At 37.8% G+C, this 17,780-nt stretch overlaps 1 protein-coding gene across 7 annotated transcripts in view; it reads left to right on the top strand.

The window, feature by feature from the left end:
• CHL1 (cell adhesion molecule L1 like) overlaps positions 1-17,780 on the top strand; it is a 213,561-nt gene that overhangs the window by 11,538 nt on the left and 184,243 nt on the right. Inside the window, exon 2 of one of the 7 annotated variants that reach the window (XM_030801700.1) lies at positions 7,337-7,398. The exons of the other annotated variants lie outside the window; for them this stretch is intronic. The gene's annotated coding sequence lies outside the window, so the exon portion shown is untranslated. The remainder of the gene's footprint in view (positions 1-7,336; positions 7,399-17,780) is intronic. 7 annotated transcript variants of the gene reach the window in all.

The following is a 17,780-nucleotide window of genomic DNA, read 5'->3' as shown; positions in this document are numbered from 1 at the left end:
CGGTAAACATATAGACAATAACAATTTTAACGTCTATCACCTATATCTGCATGAATAATAGGCTATATTGGGTTGTTTGTTACTGTTCACTACTTTGAGACATATACTATTTTCCATAAAGAAGATCTGAGTGAATGGATAAAGATAGCCAAAACAAGCCTGTTTAAATTTGACCTTGACCCCGTTTTCTTCATGACCTCCAGCAATTTCAAAGGGTTTCAACAGTCTGCTCTTCCCATGCATACAAGTTTCTGCATGTAATTGATTTGGGCTGAATAGATTTGGAACACAATTGATTTGCTTGAAATAACATTAAAGGACCATGCATTGAGCAATTCAGGTGCAACTCATGCACACTTCTGATTCAAGTTCACATAAATTGGATTTGACCTTAACCACTGTCGCCTCAAAAAAAGGGCTGGCAGCCATCAGAATGAATGCCATGCAATCAAGTATAAAAACTGATATGAGTGGTTTGGATCAGAAATTGATCTCCATACACAAGACCTTCTTTTGAAAACTTGTTATGAGCTTCTGTTTCCCTGTTTCACCAGCTGTAAACTGAGGAAAGAAACATTTTCTGCTGCCTCCCAGTGGCAGTTGGAGGATTAATGAGCTAATATTTGTAAAGTGCTTTGAAGATAAAGATGCCAGCTATTATTATTACTAATAAACCATTTTTTCTGCAGTGTAATTTTGGACAGCAGCCATTAAAAACCCATTACTGTATTTAACAGTAAAACAATCTGCCACAGCCTAGTATTTACTGCCTCAATTAAGCATGCATTCCACTTCCTTTGCCCCTCCAAATTCAGAACTGGCGAGGAGAGACAGAAAGGTGTGTGTCATCATTTCCCAAGTTCATTGAAATATTAGGTTTGGGTCGTTTGATTGTCTTGGCAGAAAGCTAGACTATATCCTCAGTGGGAGACTAGTTGGGCTACACTTTTGTTTCTGTGCCTTATGAAGGGAATGGAAGGCTTGGTTCTAGGCCTTTATTCAACCAGATTTACATTGCAGTTTATTATCTTTGAAGATTGCATTCCAGTATCCCTTTTGGTTATTTGAATATGGTACCATTAATGAAACTGGTTTATTTGGGTGGTTTTGTGTGTGTACCTGCATGAGGGTGGGGTTCACAGCTTACTCCTAAAACCGAAGTGGAAAATGGAGGTAATTCTGCAACTATCCCATGTCCAAAAATATTAAAAAATAAAACTGGAGACCTTGAATTATACAGGGTAATTTCTTTTTTTTTTTTTTTTTTTTTGAGACAGAGTCTCGCTGTCGCCCAGGCTGGAGTGCAGTGGCGCCATCTTGACTCACTGCAGGCTCCGCCCCCCGGGGTTCACGCCATTCTCCTGCCTCAGCCTCCCGAGTAGCTGGGACTACAGGCGCCCGCCACCTTGCCCGGCTAATTTTTTGTATTTTTAGTAGAGACAGGGTTTCACTGTGTTAGCCAGGATGGTCTCGATCTCCTGACCTCGTGATCCGCCCGCCTCGGCCTCCCAAAGTGCTGGGATTACAGGCGTGAGCCACCGCGCCTGGCCTATACAGGGTAATTTCTTAGTTAGTAATTACTGTTATCATTATATGATATTAAATCCTTTCAATCTGATTTATTTTTATCTATATAGATGTCCTAAAATATCAGATGGTACAGGATAGTGTAAATATTTCTGACATATTGCCAAAGCAATGCTTATTTTCCTCTGATGCTATTTCAGTACTGCAAATAAAAATAAAAAAATATATAAAGTTAATAAATGACTATAATGAGATGTCTCAGCTTTCAACAGCTATTTCAGGTATTCAAATGCTAGGCCAATATCTAAAAGTTGAACAAAAGAAGCCTCAAAGCAACCTAGATCTCTTTCTTTGAAAAATTCACTAAAATGTAAACACTTGATTATGGAAAGACCTTCCTCATTCAACGACTATTTGCTTTTAATTTAGAACCATTCTAATATACATAATTATATTATTTTAGCAGATGACAAAGTATAAACTGCAAGTTGGAGCAGATGAGGGAAATTTTGCAAATTCATTCTAAGACAAAAGAAGTTATGTCTAATATTTCTTGAGCAAGGGAAAAGGATAGAAAGACTAGAAAAAGACAACTCAGAAATGACTATATGGGTGGTCTTGAGTCATTACGAAATTATTTTAAAATAAAAAATAAATTGACATACCACCTATAGGAGTTCAGATCATTTATCTGAAAATCTTATGGAACCAATCCTTCCTAGTGGTCTAGTTGTTCAATAATGTTAAATACAAATTCTTAACAGAACCCAAATCTTTTTTTTTTTATTATTATACTTTAAGTTCTAGGGTACATGTGCACAACATGCAGGTTTGTTACGTATGTATACATGTACCACGGGTGCATCCATTAACTCATCATTTACATTAGGTATATCTGCTAATGCTAGCTCTCCCCCATCTCCCCTACCCCATGACAGGCCCTGGTGTGTGATATTCCCCACCCTGTGTCCAAGTGTTCTCACTGAACAGAATCCAAATCTTTTAAATGGCTTCTTTTACAAGCAATGCACTAATAATGATCCAAGGTAGGTGCCGTTGTTTACAGATAGGATTTTGTATTGCCCATTCCAAGTTTGCCACAGAGTATACTTTTTATAACTATCACTTAGGGAGACTGTTTTTTAAATACCATCACCATTCCGTTGACTTCTGAAGTTGAGCTCATGCTATTTTCATCATTTGTTTTGTTTAATTTTATATGGGGAATTCACCATATGGCTTAAAACTGTTTAAGACCTCAATAGATATGTGTTTTGCATATGAGATTCTTGGGGTATCTGTAGGGATATACACAAGCTGTTTATTATTGGGAAGAAAAGTACCTGAAAGCTTGTGTGTAGCTAAGAGGAGAAATGATGAAAAATATTCTGAATGTAGCAAAGTAACAATTTGTGTAAAATGTGAAGGCACATTTTTCCACTTACCTATCACTGAATGACAAACTAACTCATACCTTTAAACAGTAACTTCAAACAACAGACATTTTATGAAATCTCATGAATTGTAGGTCAGGGATTTAGGCAGGGATCCGCTGGGTGGTTTCTTCTGCCTCATTTGGTGACAACTGAGGTCGTATGGTGGTGTTCACAGAGTGGCTGGGGTGGGCTGGTGGCCCCAGGATGGCTTCCTTCATATCACCGATGCAACGGCAAGGAGGGCTGAGCTCAGCTGGGCCCCTCTTTCTGTCCAAGTAGTCACAGGGCCTCTCTCCTGGTCTTTCCAGAAATGTCACTGGACTTTTCACACAGTGACTCAGGACTTTAAAAATCTAACTTGGAAACTTAAAGGCTAGTCCTCAGACAGTTCAGATTCAAAGGAAACTCACATCCAACTTCTAGTAGACGAGGTAGCAAGAAATACTAATTAAGACAGACATGCTAATTAACAGAATTATTAAACCCATTGTGATACACCATTCAGTCACCATGTGACTGCTTACAAAGAGGGAAAAAATATGGACCCCTCTGTTCCAAGGGAACACTCCTTTCCCCCTCCCGACACTTCCTAGAGATCTTAGAGCCACATGACTGTGAGAAAGAAGAGCGATGTGAGAGTGAACTTTGGCAAGGCTGAAGTGCCCTGGTTTTGTCTGGAGAGAGAATAAAAGTGAGAGGAAGGAGGCGTCCAGTTGGCTGAGAATACTGTTGGCTAAGATTCTTTAGCAGGGTGGGCTTTTCTGATGCTTTTCTCCTCTGATCTATTTAGGTTTATCCTTACTCTTTTCCATTTATCTGGGAAGTGACTTGGGTTTAAGAGAACCAGGAGTATCTTAGCAGAGTCAAAAGGGCCATGGTGAACCCCAAATGTCAGGAAACAAGGAATTGACTAGATTACTCAAGGCTTCACTCTTGAGGAGGGAGAGAAAAGAGCTCCTGCATTTCCTTCTATTTATTGATTATAACCACAGATGGAAAAGGAAGCAGGCTTTCTGCCCTGAAATAATGATGATACATCGGGCTGCAGAGCTCCTATACCTGTAACTCTCAAAAGCATGACTATAATGGAAAGGAGACTAGCGTGTGGCTAGTACCATTATTCTCACGTCTTCCTGCAGTGTTATGAAAGCACAGAGTAGGATGCAGGGTGAGGACAGACAGCAGTAGAGCTTTCTTGAGCTACTTATTCCTCTCCAAATGCTCTCTGAAAGTGGATGAAGAACTGCTGCCATGTCTGGTGTGGATTCAATTTGTGCTCTCATTGCTTCTACTTCTCTGTTTCTCCAGATCCTACCATCATGTTCTTCCTTCTGTGGCTTGGCCATTGTTCTCTCCACACTTGGGAACCATACATACTATCATTCTTCCACCTCTGAAGCATTATCCCATCCTTCTGATAAACATGAGTAGATGTTTTCCCCTCACAGTCTTGCCAAAAAGCACTTATAAAGTATTGCACTATAGTTTTCATATTTCAAAAACACTTCAACAGGCAAAATGTGATATACACAACCCCAAAATGCTGTGCTGTGATGAATTGAGTTCTATATTGGTAATACTATCAATTGCTTTTGAATGAAAGATACAATGTCTACATATTATTTAAGTTGATACTTGTAGTAACTAGCTCTTTAAGCAAGATAGGTATCAGTCCTGTTTAGCGAAGTTCAGTGGAACCAATGGAACAAACGTGTGGGAGTGGAACTGGAACTCGGATGTCTGATTTTGTCTTCAGTTATTTTAATGAAAAGTCATTTAGCCACCGATAAAAAGTTACTTATTCAAAAAATTCAATCTTCTGGACAAGTTTTATTTATTTATTTATTTATTTATTTATTTTTTTAGACGGAGTCTTGCTCTGTCCCCCAGGCTGGAGTGCAGTGGCGCGATCTCGGCTCACTGCAAGCTCCACCTCCCGGAGTTCAGGCCATTCTCTTTCCTCAGCCTCCCGAGTAGCTGGGACTACAGGCGCCTGCCAACACGCCCGGCTAATTTTTTGTATTTTTAGTAGAGACGGGGTTTCACCGTGTTAGCCAGGATGGTCTCCATCTCCTGACCTCGTGATCTGCCCACCTCGGCCTCCCAAAGTGCTGGGATTACAGGCTTGAGCCACCGCGCCCGGCACAAGTTTTATTTTTACATGACATAACCTAAAATGTTATATATGTTAAATTCTGCCATTTTAGATTTCAGGAAAACAAATGCAGAGTGGTAGAGGCTGGTGGTGAGAATGAGCTGAGAAGGGTGGTAGTAAACTGAGTTTTCTACAATGAGTTTGCATTAAAAAAACTTGTTGGGGGTTCTGGAACCCAAGCAATTCTCAGATGTTTCCATAGTCTATTTTTATACAGCATAATACATTTTTATTATGATCAGGCAATAAAGCAAGACTGTTCACCAGTCTTGCTTTAGCCATTTACCATTTCCTATACTCTATGTATGTCCTTTCTCTGCTTTTACACTACCATAAAGCCTGCTTCAACTTTCCCCTCAATACACTGAGATTTATTTCTTCACTAACCATTCTGGAAAATTCCTTGTTCAGCCTTCTAATCACTAGACCTCTGCAACCTTTCCTTCACTGGATTTCTGCCTCGAACAGTCGTTCTTCTCCACTAAGATCTAAATGTCACTGCTAAAATCCCCTTTCTTGCTTGTCACTTTGACCATGATGTCACTTACTTCCTAAAAATTTCCCCTGGCTCCCTACTGCTTTGCAGGCCAAGTAACTGTCACACTCACTTCGTTTCCACTTTCAGCTGGAGTCAGCCTTCATTATTCCCCTCTCTGTCCCTGTATCCTTAGAGACCCTCTCCTTTGACTCAACAGCTCACTGCTCCTGTCTTCTCAAAGCTCCTGTCTTTTCACACACAATTCCTGCTGTCTTTTCTTCTTAAAACAACCACATTCGACAGTCTCCAATTCTCTGAGAAGACATTCCCCTAAACTCACCATCTTCAATACTTGTGTCATAGCTTTGTGCCAAATTCTAATTCACTTAAGATTTTAACTGGCTTACTAACAAAATACACTAATTTAAAATGAAGGTTTTATTTTATTACCTTAAATGAAACACCAGTGTCAGTGGCAAACAATGAAAAGTAAGAGCAAACATTACTATGATGAAAGCAACTTGAAGTCATTGCATTTTAGGTAGATATTTTTGCCTGCCCCAGACTCTGGGCTTGAATCCTGCCCTGTCTTATAAAATAGGGGGATTAGAAAAGTTAAATTGTTATTAATGTTCTATTAACACCTACTTGAGACTTTCAACTTTTTATGGTAAGAAGAATTGAAAAATAATTCACAGGGAATGTGATTCCCATGATGCGTTCACCTATGTCCTGCTCAGAACACATCTAGGATCATTTCAGGGCTGATAGACTTTTCAAGGAGATGCAGCCCAACTCAAGGAGGGTATAAACACCCCTAAGAAAAATTCGTCATGCTCCTCCTCTTTCCTTCTCCAGTTTTGTTCCCACATATGAACATTAAATGAAAATTTATGAAGTTCCTGCTGAGTGAAAATCGCTGCTGGATAGATGAATTCCAAGATGAAATAGATACAGTTTCTGGCCTGAAGTTGCTTGCTGTTACCATTGAATATATGCCCATAAAATATTATTAAAATAGACCTAAATGCCTTTTCTGGGGTCTGGAACTCTCAAAATGTTGTGAGCCTCCAATCTAATTAAAGAACTCAACCAAGTATAATGCACAATAGAGGATGAAAAATGCCATAGGAATGTATAGATATTGTTTTTTGGGAGATTAGAATAGAGAAAGATTATTTGCAGCTTGTGCACTGTTAAAAGTTATTAGGAAAGAGGTAGAATTTAGAAAGCAAAGAATAAATTGCATTGCAAAGAAGACATTCAATTGCAATGATTAGTTCTCTGAAGCAAAATAAGTGTTCAAGGCCAAGTTAATGAGCAATTAATTTTTAGCAATATTTTCCACATATTCATAATCTAGTACAATTTGAGAAAACTTTCTGATGTGAAAAAAATGTGATTTAAATACCTGTCTCAAGTTCTGAAAGGCTTCCTCACATATTATAAAACAAGAGCCCTCCCTAATTTGAGTCAGGTTAGAGAAATCCAAACGTAGGTGGAATATTGATACCTTTACTACAACTACATTTGGGGAGTCAACCTAATGCTTGCTTAATCACTTCACAGAAAGATTGAGGAAGGCAGTGATATCCAGCATCATCGTAGGGCTCTCTTGTGCCAATAATCTATTGAGGTGCTTTTCGATTGTGAGATGACCAAGAAATTAGCTGATCCCACCAGAAAAACAGAGCTCCTTCCTTACTATTCAGCTGGGTTAATTTCTTCTCTACATTTCAGAGTGCTGCTAATTCCATCCACTGATCCCTTCTAAGGCCTGATTTTCAGTCCTAGGAGCTCAGGTAAGGCTATTCTCTAGACACAATATGCATGTGAAACAAAAAAAGAGAAAAGTAATAATAAGGACTTCAAATATTAGGATCTGACTATGAAATATCAGATTCTTTTAACTCTTATATTCATGTAATCTTCCTACATTTTTCGAGTGAAAATATTTCCTACATTTTTTAAGAGACATCAGTGTTACGTGCTACATTATCAATATTATTTTCTTATTGGCCATAGAAATGCTGAAATAATTGACGTGACTTGTTAAATCTATTTTACACATTGCATTTTAATTACATTTATAATTTTAAGAAACTTTACTTTTTAGAAAGATATAGACATGAATACCCTTGGTATTAATTAGTAATAGATGTCCTTACTTCTGATAGCCCTTACATAATGTATCCCTCTCTATGAGTGCTGTAGATTTTTCACTTGTATCTACAAATGCGGAAGATATAACTTATTAAAAGTTCAATAGGAATAAGTCCTCATGTGATGAGAGAGTATAAAGCAATAGTTACAGTGATGTGAAATATTATAACTCTGTCTTCTGGAATTATTCCTTGAAAAGATTAATTATGTATGCCTAATGAGATAACAGTGACAAGGCATAATTTAGAGATTATAAAGCTGAGAATTTAAATGCCTAGCATGTGCACACACACACACACACAACTGCTCTTTTGCAAATCTTCATCATATCGATTGTGTTGAATCCATTGTCTTAGGCTATACATTCTCATGTTAGCAAAATGAAAACCTGAAAGTAGTATGTTGAAGAGATACTATGTTGAAGAGATTCCCATGTTGATTGCAGCATTATTTACAATAGCCAAGATATAGAATCAACCTAAGTGTCCATCAACAGATGAATAAGGAAAATGTGATATATACATACACAATTGAATAGTACTCAGCCATAACAAGAATGAAACCCTGTCATTGTGGTAACATGGATGAATCTAGAGGACAATATGCTAAGTGAAATAAGCAAGGCACAGAAAGACTAATATCCCACGTTCTCACTCATTTGTGGAGTCTGAAAAAGCTGATGTCACAAAAGTACAGAGTTATTAGTGACTCCGGAATATATCAAGGAGGGGAGGATAGGAAGAGATTGGTCAATGACATAAAATTACAGTTAGATAGGAGAAATAAGTTCTGGTGTTCTATAGCATAGTTGGGTGACTATAGTAAACAGTATTATAGTTTGTATTTCAAAATAACTAGAAAAGAGGATCCTGAGTTCTCACCACAAAGAAATAATGTTTCAGGAGATGGATATGCTAAAGCCAATGTATACATGTATCCAGTCATTATGATGTGCTGCATAGATTTGTATACTTGCTGTGTATCAATTAAAAACACAATTCAAAAATTGTCATGGGTTTGCTCTTTTTTTTTTTTTTGCAGCACAAAGTGACATCTATTTCTTGGCTACATGCTAGGTGATTAATTATAAAATGGCTCAGTGCATTGAAGCATCTCTTTCAAGAGCTTTACAACCTGACTTTTGGGAAAGATACATTGTATCTTTTGAATGATTCAATAGTGAAATTTATTTCCGAGTTTACCATTTTGTGATTTCTGAATTTTTTCACTTTCAGCATTTCCACTGGTGTTTTATTTACTGGTTCCACAAATCAGTCAGTTTCATCAAATTTGCCAACTGCAAGCCTAAATCATTGGAAATTGGCATAATGAATGTTCTGAGTAAGAATATATATGTTATTAGGAATATTTTAAATGTAAGAAAGTATGATACAAACCTAGCTGCCAAAACACGGCAAGAATGTAAGCAAAAAATGATGTGTAAAAAATACCACTGTATTTCAAAGGGATAAAACTAATCAGATAGTATTTTAAAGCTGATGTCTTGATGGTAAAATTTTAAATTGAAGTGCTATGGGGGAAATTGTCTTACTGGTATTTGCAGTTTGGGCTCAAAAAACCACCCATCTTTAAGGGTGTTTAACAGAATAATTCTAAATATTATAGTTTTATCTTTCCTTTTTGTTGTCCTGTGATTTTAACCTTGACGTTCTTATATGATAATTGAAAAAGTCTCTTCACTTTTGTGTATTCTTTCTAATGTGATCAGGAGAAGAATTAAAATGAACATTTTCTTTCATAAAGCTGAGACTGAATTCTGAAACATTGTACCAGAATACTTTTATGAATGAAAGAATAGCCTTTGAACCCTAGGAGAGTCAACTCTACACCAACCCTGTCTATTGAAAAAAAATCTGTTCTTACAGATGTCTTGTGTGAGATGTGGTTTTACCAAAAGTATCTGAACTTCAAATTTCTCCTATCACTGCCAACTACCCATGGGTATTGGCAATATGTTTGGTAGACTTATTTCTTCTGTAGGCATATGCCATGGCTAAAGTGAACTCTACATTTTTAGGAAAGGCTGCTAAATATGGCCAATCACAACCAGAAAACTAGCATTTCTCCAGTTTGGCAGTGGTTTCTGGATGGCACACCAAGACTTACTTCCTTAAGCAATGCTGATTTATGGAAATGCCATGATAGAGGCTCAGAAGCTAACACTGAATTCAGCAGTGCAGAAAAACTCCAAATCATGTGGTTCTTCTTTGTCAATATTTTCACTAAGGCAGCGTAAGATATTAAATCACCTGGAATTCAGTTATGTGCCATTTCAGCAACCTTTTGTGCTCAGTCTGCTACAAGCTGCTTGTGCTGATTAGCAGTTTAAAAGTCTGCAGGGGGAGGAAATTTTCAGTAGCTTGATTTTCCCCCACCCTTTGGTCCTGTGTGCATTGGGAAAGAAATTACCTTCTGTGCAATTCCTGAATAATTTGGTTTGATTATTAATAGATTCATGCTGAAAAAAGAACAATATCAGAAAAAAATTTACCCATGGGGTTGCAGCTGTGCTCCCAGATACAAAACAGGGAAAGAAAACAAGTCTCTCCAAGCAAAGGGTATATGTGTACACGTGTGTGTGCATGTGTAGCTCTGATTCTAAGAAGCCATTCGTTCATTTATTCACGCATCAAATATTTATTGAGCTGTGAACAAATCCCAGGCACTGTGAGGAAGACAGATTTCCTGCCCTCCCAGAGTTGCCATTACTAAGAATGTTAGCCAATAAATGAGTAAACACATAAAATCTTTACGGGAAAGAAACAAAGGACTGTGGCAGAGAAAAATGGGAGGAGAAACTTACTTTAGAAAGGATTATCTGAGAAGGTGCCTTTCACGCTGAGCCAGAAAGGGAAGAAGGCAAACAGGAAAAGAGCCAGAAGAGCAGAGTTCCAGGCAGAGGGGAAGCAAGTGGAGAGGCAGTGTGGAGGAATCAATTTGGCCCGATCTGGAATGGACAGAAGGCTAGAACCTGCAGTGCAGTGAGTGTGGGAGAAACCAGCTGGCACAAGGTAAGCCTAGGGCAGATCACATAAGGCCTTGCAGGTCATGGACAACAATATGGATTTAAGGGCAGTATAGGAACTTCAAATGAATTCCAACAGTTAAGCTAGTTGATGTAATTTGTGCATATATATATATATATACATACACACACACAAAACAAACCTTGGCTGTTGCATGCAAAGTAGATTGTCATGGAGAGAAGGACCAGTTGGTATTCCACAGGGGAGATAAGAACAGCTTAGGCTTGAATGAGGGTGTGATAAAGGGGATTTTATGAGCAAGACTGTTTTATTATTTTATTTATCTTACTTCTGTTAAGATGATATGGGTGCTTTGGGGGCTGTGGTAAATTATAACCCACAGCCCCTGCGCAGGAAACCTCCATAGGAAACAATCAAAGAATAAGCAGTTGTGAGATGGCAAGGTTTAAGATACATGTTTTCAGGCTTCTTAATAGCAGAGTGGGTGGGTGATTTCCAAAAGAACTCAGGGCTGGGGTGGGTGAAATTTTGTGAGCTTCTGGATTGGATGAGGGTGTGCTCTTACAGAAAGAATTCCTGAATACTTTCTGCACTGAGAGAACCTGCTTATTAATTCTTACAGCAGTTATGTTTTAGAAGATGAAAGACACTTTCCATTCAATTATTGATCATAAGCATGATGTGTGTTGATTAAAATGGCATGATAATGGTATCAAATGGATTCTGGATATCTTTTTCCTTAACATATTTTGGTGTATCATATTTAAGTTTCCTCAAGTCAGTAGAGAAGATGTTACCCACATCCTCTTTTCCAAGGAAGGAATCATTTGATCATTTAAAGGTTTACTGAATAGAAAATAAATTATGTTGACTTTAGCACAAATTCCTGCCCTAAGTTTTGGCCCATATATTAATGATGTCAAGTGCTGCTAAATGTGTTCTTCTTCTATAAAAATTAAAGTTTAAGCTTTGGATGCTAACTTTCAAATCTATGTGAAATGATATGATTTATTGGTGATATAAAGAATGACATAAAGAACAAAATAATACTTTTTTAAATTTATGAGGAAAAAGACAACACAAAGGAAAAATGGGCAAAGAAAGAGAACACGTTTCATGCAAATCAAAACCACAATGAGATACCATTTCACACCAGTCAGAATGGTTATAATTAAAAAGTCAAAAAGTAGGCCAGGCACAGTGGCTCACACCTGTAATCCCAGCACTTTGGGAGGCCAAGACGGGTGGATCACGAGGGCAGGAGATCGAGACCATCCTGGCTAACATGGTGAAACCCTGTCTCTAACTAAAAAATACAAAAAAATTAGCCGGGCGTGGTGGCGGGCACCTGTAATCCCAACTACTCTGGAGGCTGAGGCAGGAGAATGGCATGAACCCGGGAGGCGGAGCTTGCAGTGAGTCGAGATCGCGCCACTGCACTCCAGCCTGGGCGACAGAGTGAGACTCTGTCAAAAAAAAAAAAAAAAAAAAAAAAAAGGTCAAAAAATAAAAGATGCAGGTGAGGTTGTGTAGAGAAAAAGGAAGAGAAAATACACTGTCAGTGGGGGGTGTAAATTAGGTCAACCATTGTAGAAGACAGTGTGGTGACTCCTCAAAGACCTGAAGACAGAAATACCATTCAATCCTGCAATCCAATTACTATATATATATTCCCAAAGGAATATAAATTATTATACTCTGTTAAAAAGACACATGCATATGTATGTTCATTGCAGCATTATTCACAATAGCAAAGACATAAAATCAACCTAAATGCCTGTCAATGACATCAATAACAGACTGGATAAAGAAAATGTAGTACATATGCACCATGGAATATTATGCAGCCATTAAAAAAGAATGAGATCATGTCCTTTGCATGGACATGGATGGAGCTGGAGGCTATTATCCTTAGCAAACTAATGCAGGACCTAATGCAGGAAAACCAAATACTGCATATTCTCACTTACAAGTGGAAGCTAAATGATGAGAAAACATGAACACTTAGAGGAGAACAACACACACTGGGGCCTACTTGAAGGTGGAGGGTGGGAGGAGGGAGAGGATCAGGAAAAATAATTAATGGGTACTAGGCTTAATGAAATAGTCTGTACAACAAACCCACATGACACAGGTTTACCTGTGTAAAAAACTGGCACATGTACCCCTGAACTTAAAATGAAAGTTTTTTAAAAAAGAGAACACATTTCAGAAAAAAGCTCATATGGCCAAAATATGTACTAAGATAGATAATCTCATGAATAGTCAGGGAAATGCACAATGAAATCACAGTGAAACAAATTGTAGTTCATCTCTATCACTGAATAATACTCAGTATCTAAAAGGAATGGACTACTGATATATGCAACAAAATAAATGACTCTCAAAAGCATTATGCTAGGTGAAAGAAGGTTACATACGGTGGGATTTCATTTATACGATATTTTGGGAAGGTGAAATTGAAGGGATAGCAATAGAATCATTGTTTTTAAAGACTGGTGAGGGTGGTTGATGACTGACATGATGGGAATATTGTGTGCTGATTGTGGTGGTATTAATACCCAGTCTACCTTTGTCAATATTCATTGAATTGTACTTTTACAAATTTGGTTATTGTGATGTATGTAAATTATACCCTCAATGATCTGATTTTAAACATTACAGTGAAGTCAGGAGTGGTGGTATGCACCTGTAGTTCCAGCTACTCAAGAGGCTGAGGTGGAAGTATCTCTTGAGCCTGGAAATTCGAGGCTGTAGCATGGGTGTCCAACCTTTTGACTTCTCTGGGCCACATTGGAAGAAGAAGAATTGTCTTGAGCTACACATAAAATACACTAACACTAATGATAGCTGATGAGGTTTTTAAAAAAAAAAGGTCCATGCATAATTTTTGTGATATCTGTCATGCCACCACAGATAAGCAAAGAAGTCCTCACATTCAAGGGATTTTACACCCATGCATGTAGAATGCTATAATTGCACCTGTGAGTAGCCACTGCACTCCAGCTTGGGCAACACAGTGAGATCCCATCACCAAAAAGACTCACAATGAGAAAATTTTATCATTTATCAGACTACAACAATGAAAATATGTAGTACAGAATCTTGTGAAGGTGTTAGGAAATGAGAACACTCACGCTCTGTTGGTGTGAGTGGAAAGTGGCATAACCTCCTTTTGGAGGAGGAATTTCACATCAGCTAGTAAAGTGGAACATGTTCTAACCCACACCTTCTTAAGTCTGATAAACATTTACAATCAGTTGTCTCTGAAGCCTACTACCTGGAGGCCTCATCTGGATAGAACCTTGGTCTCCACGACCATCCTTATCTTAACCAAGATGCTCCCTTCTATTGATTCCAGGTCTTTAGATAAACTCCTTGGACTAGTTGGCAATTAGAAAATCTTTGAATCCACCTATGACCTGAAATCCCACACTCACCCACTTTGAGTTGTCTCACCTTTCCAAAATGAACCAATTTACATGTTTCATGCATTTATTGATGTCTTATGTCTCCCTAAAATGGATAAAACCAAGCTGTAGCCCGACCACCTTGGGCACGTGTTCTCAGGATCTCCTGAAGCTGTGTCATGGGCCATGGTCACTCATGTGGCTCGGAATAAATCTCATCAAATATTTTACAGAATTTGATTCTTTTCATTGACACTAATCATGATTGTAAAATTAAGACTATAGTAATCAGTGCATTTTGAGCCCTCAGTTGTTCAAATACTATCACAGAAGATCGATATCAACTTTTGTTTCAGCTCCGATTACAAGGTGAGCCTATTAGAGTGTTTATGTGTAGCAGACCCTAAACTTATTCAAAGAATCATTTGCTTAGATCTAAGAGAAATTTCCTCCCTTTTACTTTTAATATCATGGTCCTTGTGAAAGACCAGACAAAAAGTCAACCCAATTAGTTCCTTAAAAGAGGAAAAGTTTAAATCATTCATTTAGTATTAAGAACATAGATGCTACACCTAAGCTTATCCAAGATATTAATCCATTGTGCCTTAGTATTTTATTGACTCCATTTATAAAAATATTGTATGTGTTCAGTAAAAATATAACTACATTTAAGACATAAATTTGATTTTATGACTTAGGTTTCTGTAAGAAGCAGCATACTTTTAACTGAGGCTTATGAATATAATATCACTTCATCTCCTTACAAAGTAATTAGAATAAAGGCAGCATATATTTTGTATGAATTAAAAAGAAGTACAAAATATTGGTCCCCAAAATTAAAATGTAAGTTCTTAACTACACATTTCTATGCCATATTACTTGTATTAGTTTCCTATTATGGTAATAACCAAGTTCCTCAAATTTAGTGGCTTAAACCAACATACCTTTTTCTGTTAGAGATCTGGAGTTTAGAAGTCCTAAAATCAAGGTGGCAGCAGGGCTGTACCTTTCTAGAAGCTCTAGGGGAGAATCTGTTTACTTGCATTTTTTTTTTAGCTTCTAGAGGCCACTTGCACTCTAGCTCACGGTTCTGTTGGAGCTCAGGGGAAGCTGCCCTCTTGCCCTTGGATGGTTTGCTGAAAAATAAACTCAGAATAAGACATGTTAATGAGAAGAAAGCATAAAATTTATTTAACCATATGCATGGGGAGAATCACAGAGTGATTACCTAATTACCCAATCAAACCCAAACACTTATATAACTTCCTTTTAGAAGAGCAGGGGTAGATGGGAAATATAGGTAATTCCTTTGAGGGACATTACATGATTACTAGGGAAAAGTAAATGGATCCTTGGGAAAATGAATAGATGGACTTGTAAATGACTTGGAAGTTGAATGAACCTCAGAGACAGGCACTATTTTGTAGAAAGACTGTGCCAGTTCTGAATACATTCTTTCACTCCTGTCTTGAAATAAATAATGAGATAACAGGGAAGGGAGGAAAAACAATTTTTTTTTTGGTGGATCCATCCTATTTTTATGAAGATAGGGGAAAAGTCTCTTCTAAGGCATATTGATTTCTAAGGCATTTTAATTCATTACATCCAGGGAACCATATTTTGGGGTGAAATTCTCTGTGTTTTTTTAGTGCCATCCTTCATTTTTATAGCCAGCAGTATAGCATCTTCTAATTTCCCTTTCTTTTTGGGCTCTGTCCTCATAACACCTTTTCAGATTCTGACCCTCTAGCTTCTCTTGTGTAAAGACACTTGTTATACATTGGCCCACCCACATAATCCAGGATAATGTCTCCATCTCAAAATCCTGAATCACCTTACTCACATTTGCAAAGTCCCATTTCCAAGGTAAGGTAATATATTCTCAGGTCCTAGCAACTAGGACATGAACATCTTTGGGGTCATTTTTTAATCAATTGCTCCACTCTTTAAACTCTTTTCTGGTTGAAATATCCATAAAATTAAGTGACATTTGGGTGAAATGTCATCACCCATCACTATCTCTATCTGATATAAAACAATGATACTTAAGTGAAGTGTTATAGGAATACGAATTTGCACTATGAAGTTAATATTAGAAGATAAATGTCCTCTAAATATTATCTTATGGAGGTAAGATAACTTTTGTGTGAGGACTATACCATCTTTTATTCTTAGAGTAATTTACTATTCAGAATGTGGTCAGTTTTGGCACATTGTCAGAACTGTAACTGTATAAGGAATAAAGAATAAGACCTATCTCAGAAGGTTGTTGCAATTATTAAATAAATTATTATTTTGGCATATAGACTTGCTATGTATTTACTGCAGTTGTTAATATTAGATCCATGTGAAGTATCAAAAATTGTATTATAATTGCCCAACAGGTTCTTCTTGCCCACTGCATGGATAGGGCAAATTCACTGAGACAGCAGTATTACAGTAGAGAAAGAGTTTAATAATTGCAGGCCCAGCCAAGCAGAAGGACTGGAGTTATTTATTACTCAGATCAGCATCTCTGAAAGCTCAGAGGCTAAGGCTTTTCCAGGATAGTTTGGTAGGGAGGGGGCTAGGGAATGGGAAATTCTGATAGGTTGGGGCAGGGATGAAATCATAGGGGTCAAAGCTGTCTTCTTACATCAAGTCAGTTCTTGGGTGGGAGCTCCAGGACTGGTTGAATTAGTTCCTTGGTATGAGTCACAGATCCCGGTGGAGTCAGCTGGCCTGCCCAAATGCAAAAGTCTGAAAAATACCTCAAAGACCAGTCTTAGGTTTTGACAATAATGATGTTACCTACAGGAGCAATTGGGAAGGTTACAAATCTTGTGACCTCTGGGGCAATGGCTGGTTATTGTTTAACTGTACCTACATCCTAATAGAGTTCAGGCCCCTCCCATAATCCTAGTCTTGTGGCCTTTTATTACTTTTACAAAGGTTGTTTTGGTCCCTGAACAAGGAGGGGGTAGTTTGGAGAAGGGCTATTTTTATCCTTGTTTTAAGGTTAAACTATAAACTAAATTTCTCCCAAAGATAGCTTGGCCTATGTCAAGGAATGACCAAGGACAGCTTGAAGTTGAGAAGCAAGATGGAGTAAGCTATGTCAGATTTCTCTGTGATATAGTTTGAATATATATCTCTGCCAAATCTAATGTTGAAACGTAATCCCCAATGTCGGAGATTAGGCCTGGTAGGAGAGGTGTTTAGGTCATGGGAATAGATCCCATATGGCCTGGTGCTGTCCTTATGACAGAGAGTGAGCACTCATGAGATCTGGTTGTTTAAAAGTATGTGGCTCCTCCCCAGCTAAGTCTCTCTCTAGCTTCTGCTTCCACCATGTGGTGTTCCTGCTCCAACTTTGCCTTCTACCATGAGTAAAAACTCCCTGATGCTCACCCAGAAGCCAAGCAGATGCCAGTGCCATGCTTGTATAGCTTGAAGAACCATGAGCCAATGAAAACTCTTCCATTTATAAATTACCCAGTCTCAGGTATTTCTTTATAGCAATGTAAGAATGGCCTAATACATTTATTGTCATAATTTTGCAAAGGTAGTTTCCATGTTAGCTTCATCAAACTGAGGGTTTGCTAGGATAGAAAAGTGAAAAAT

This window comes from Nomascus leucogenys, chromosome 21, assembly GCF_006542625.1.
Source record: "Nomascus leucogenys isolate Asia chromosome 21, Asia_NLE_v1, whole genome shotgun sequence".
Classification (NCBI taxonomy): domain Eukaryota; kingdom Metazoa; phylum Chordata; class Mammalia; order Primates; family Hylobatidae; genus Nomascus; species Nomascus leucogenys.
This window is presented reverse-complemented; position numbering and strand designations above follow the sequence as displayed.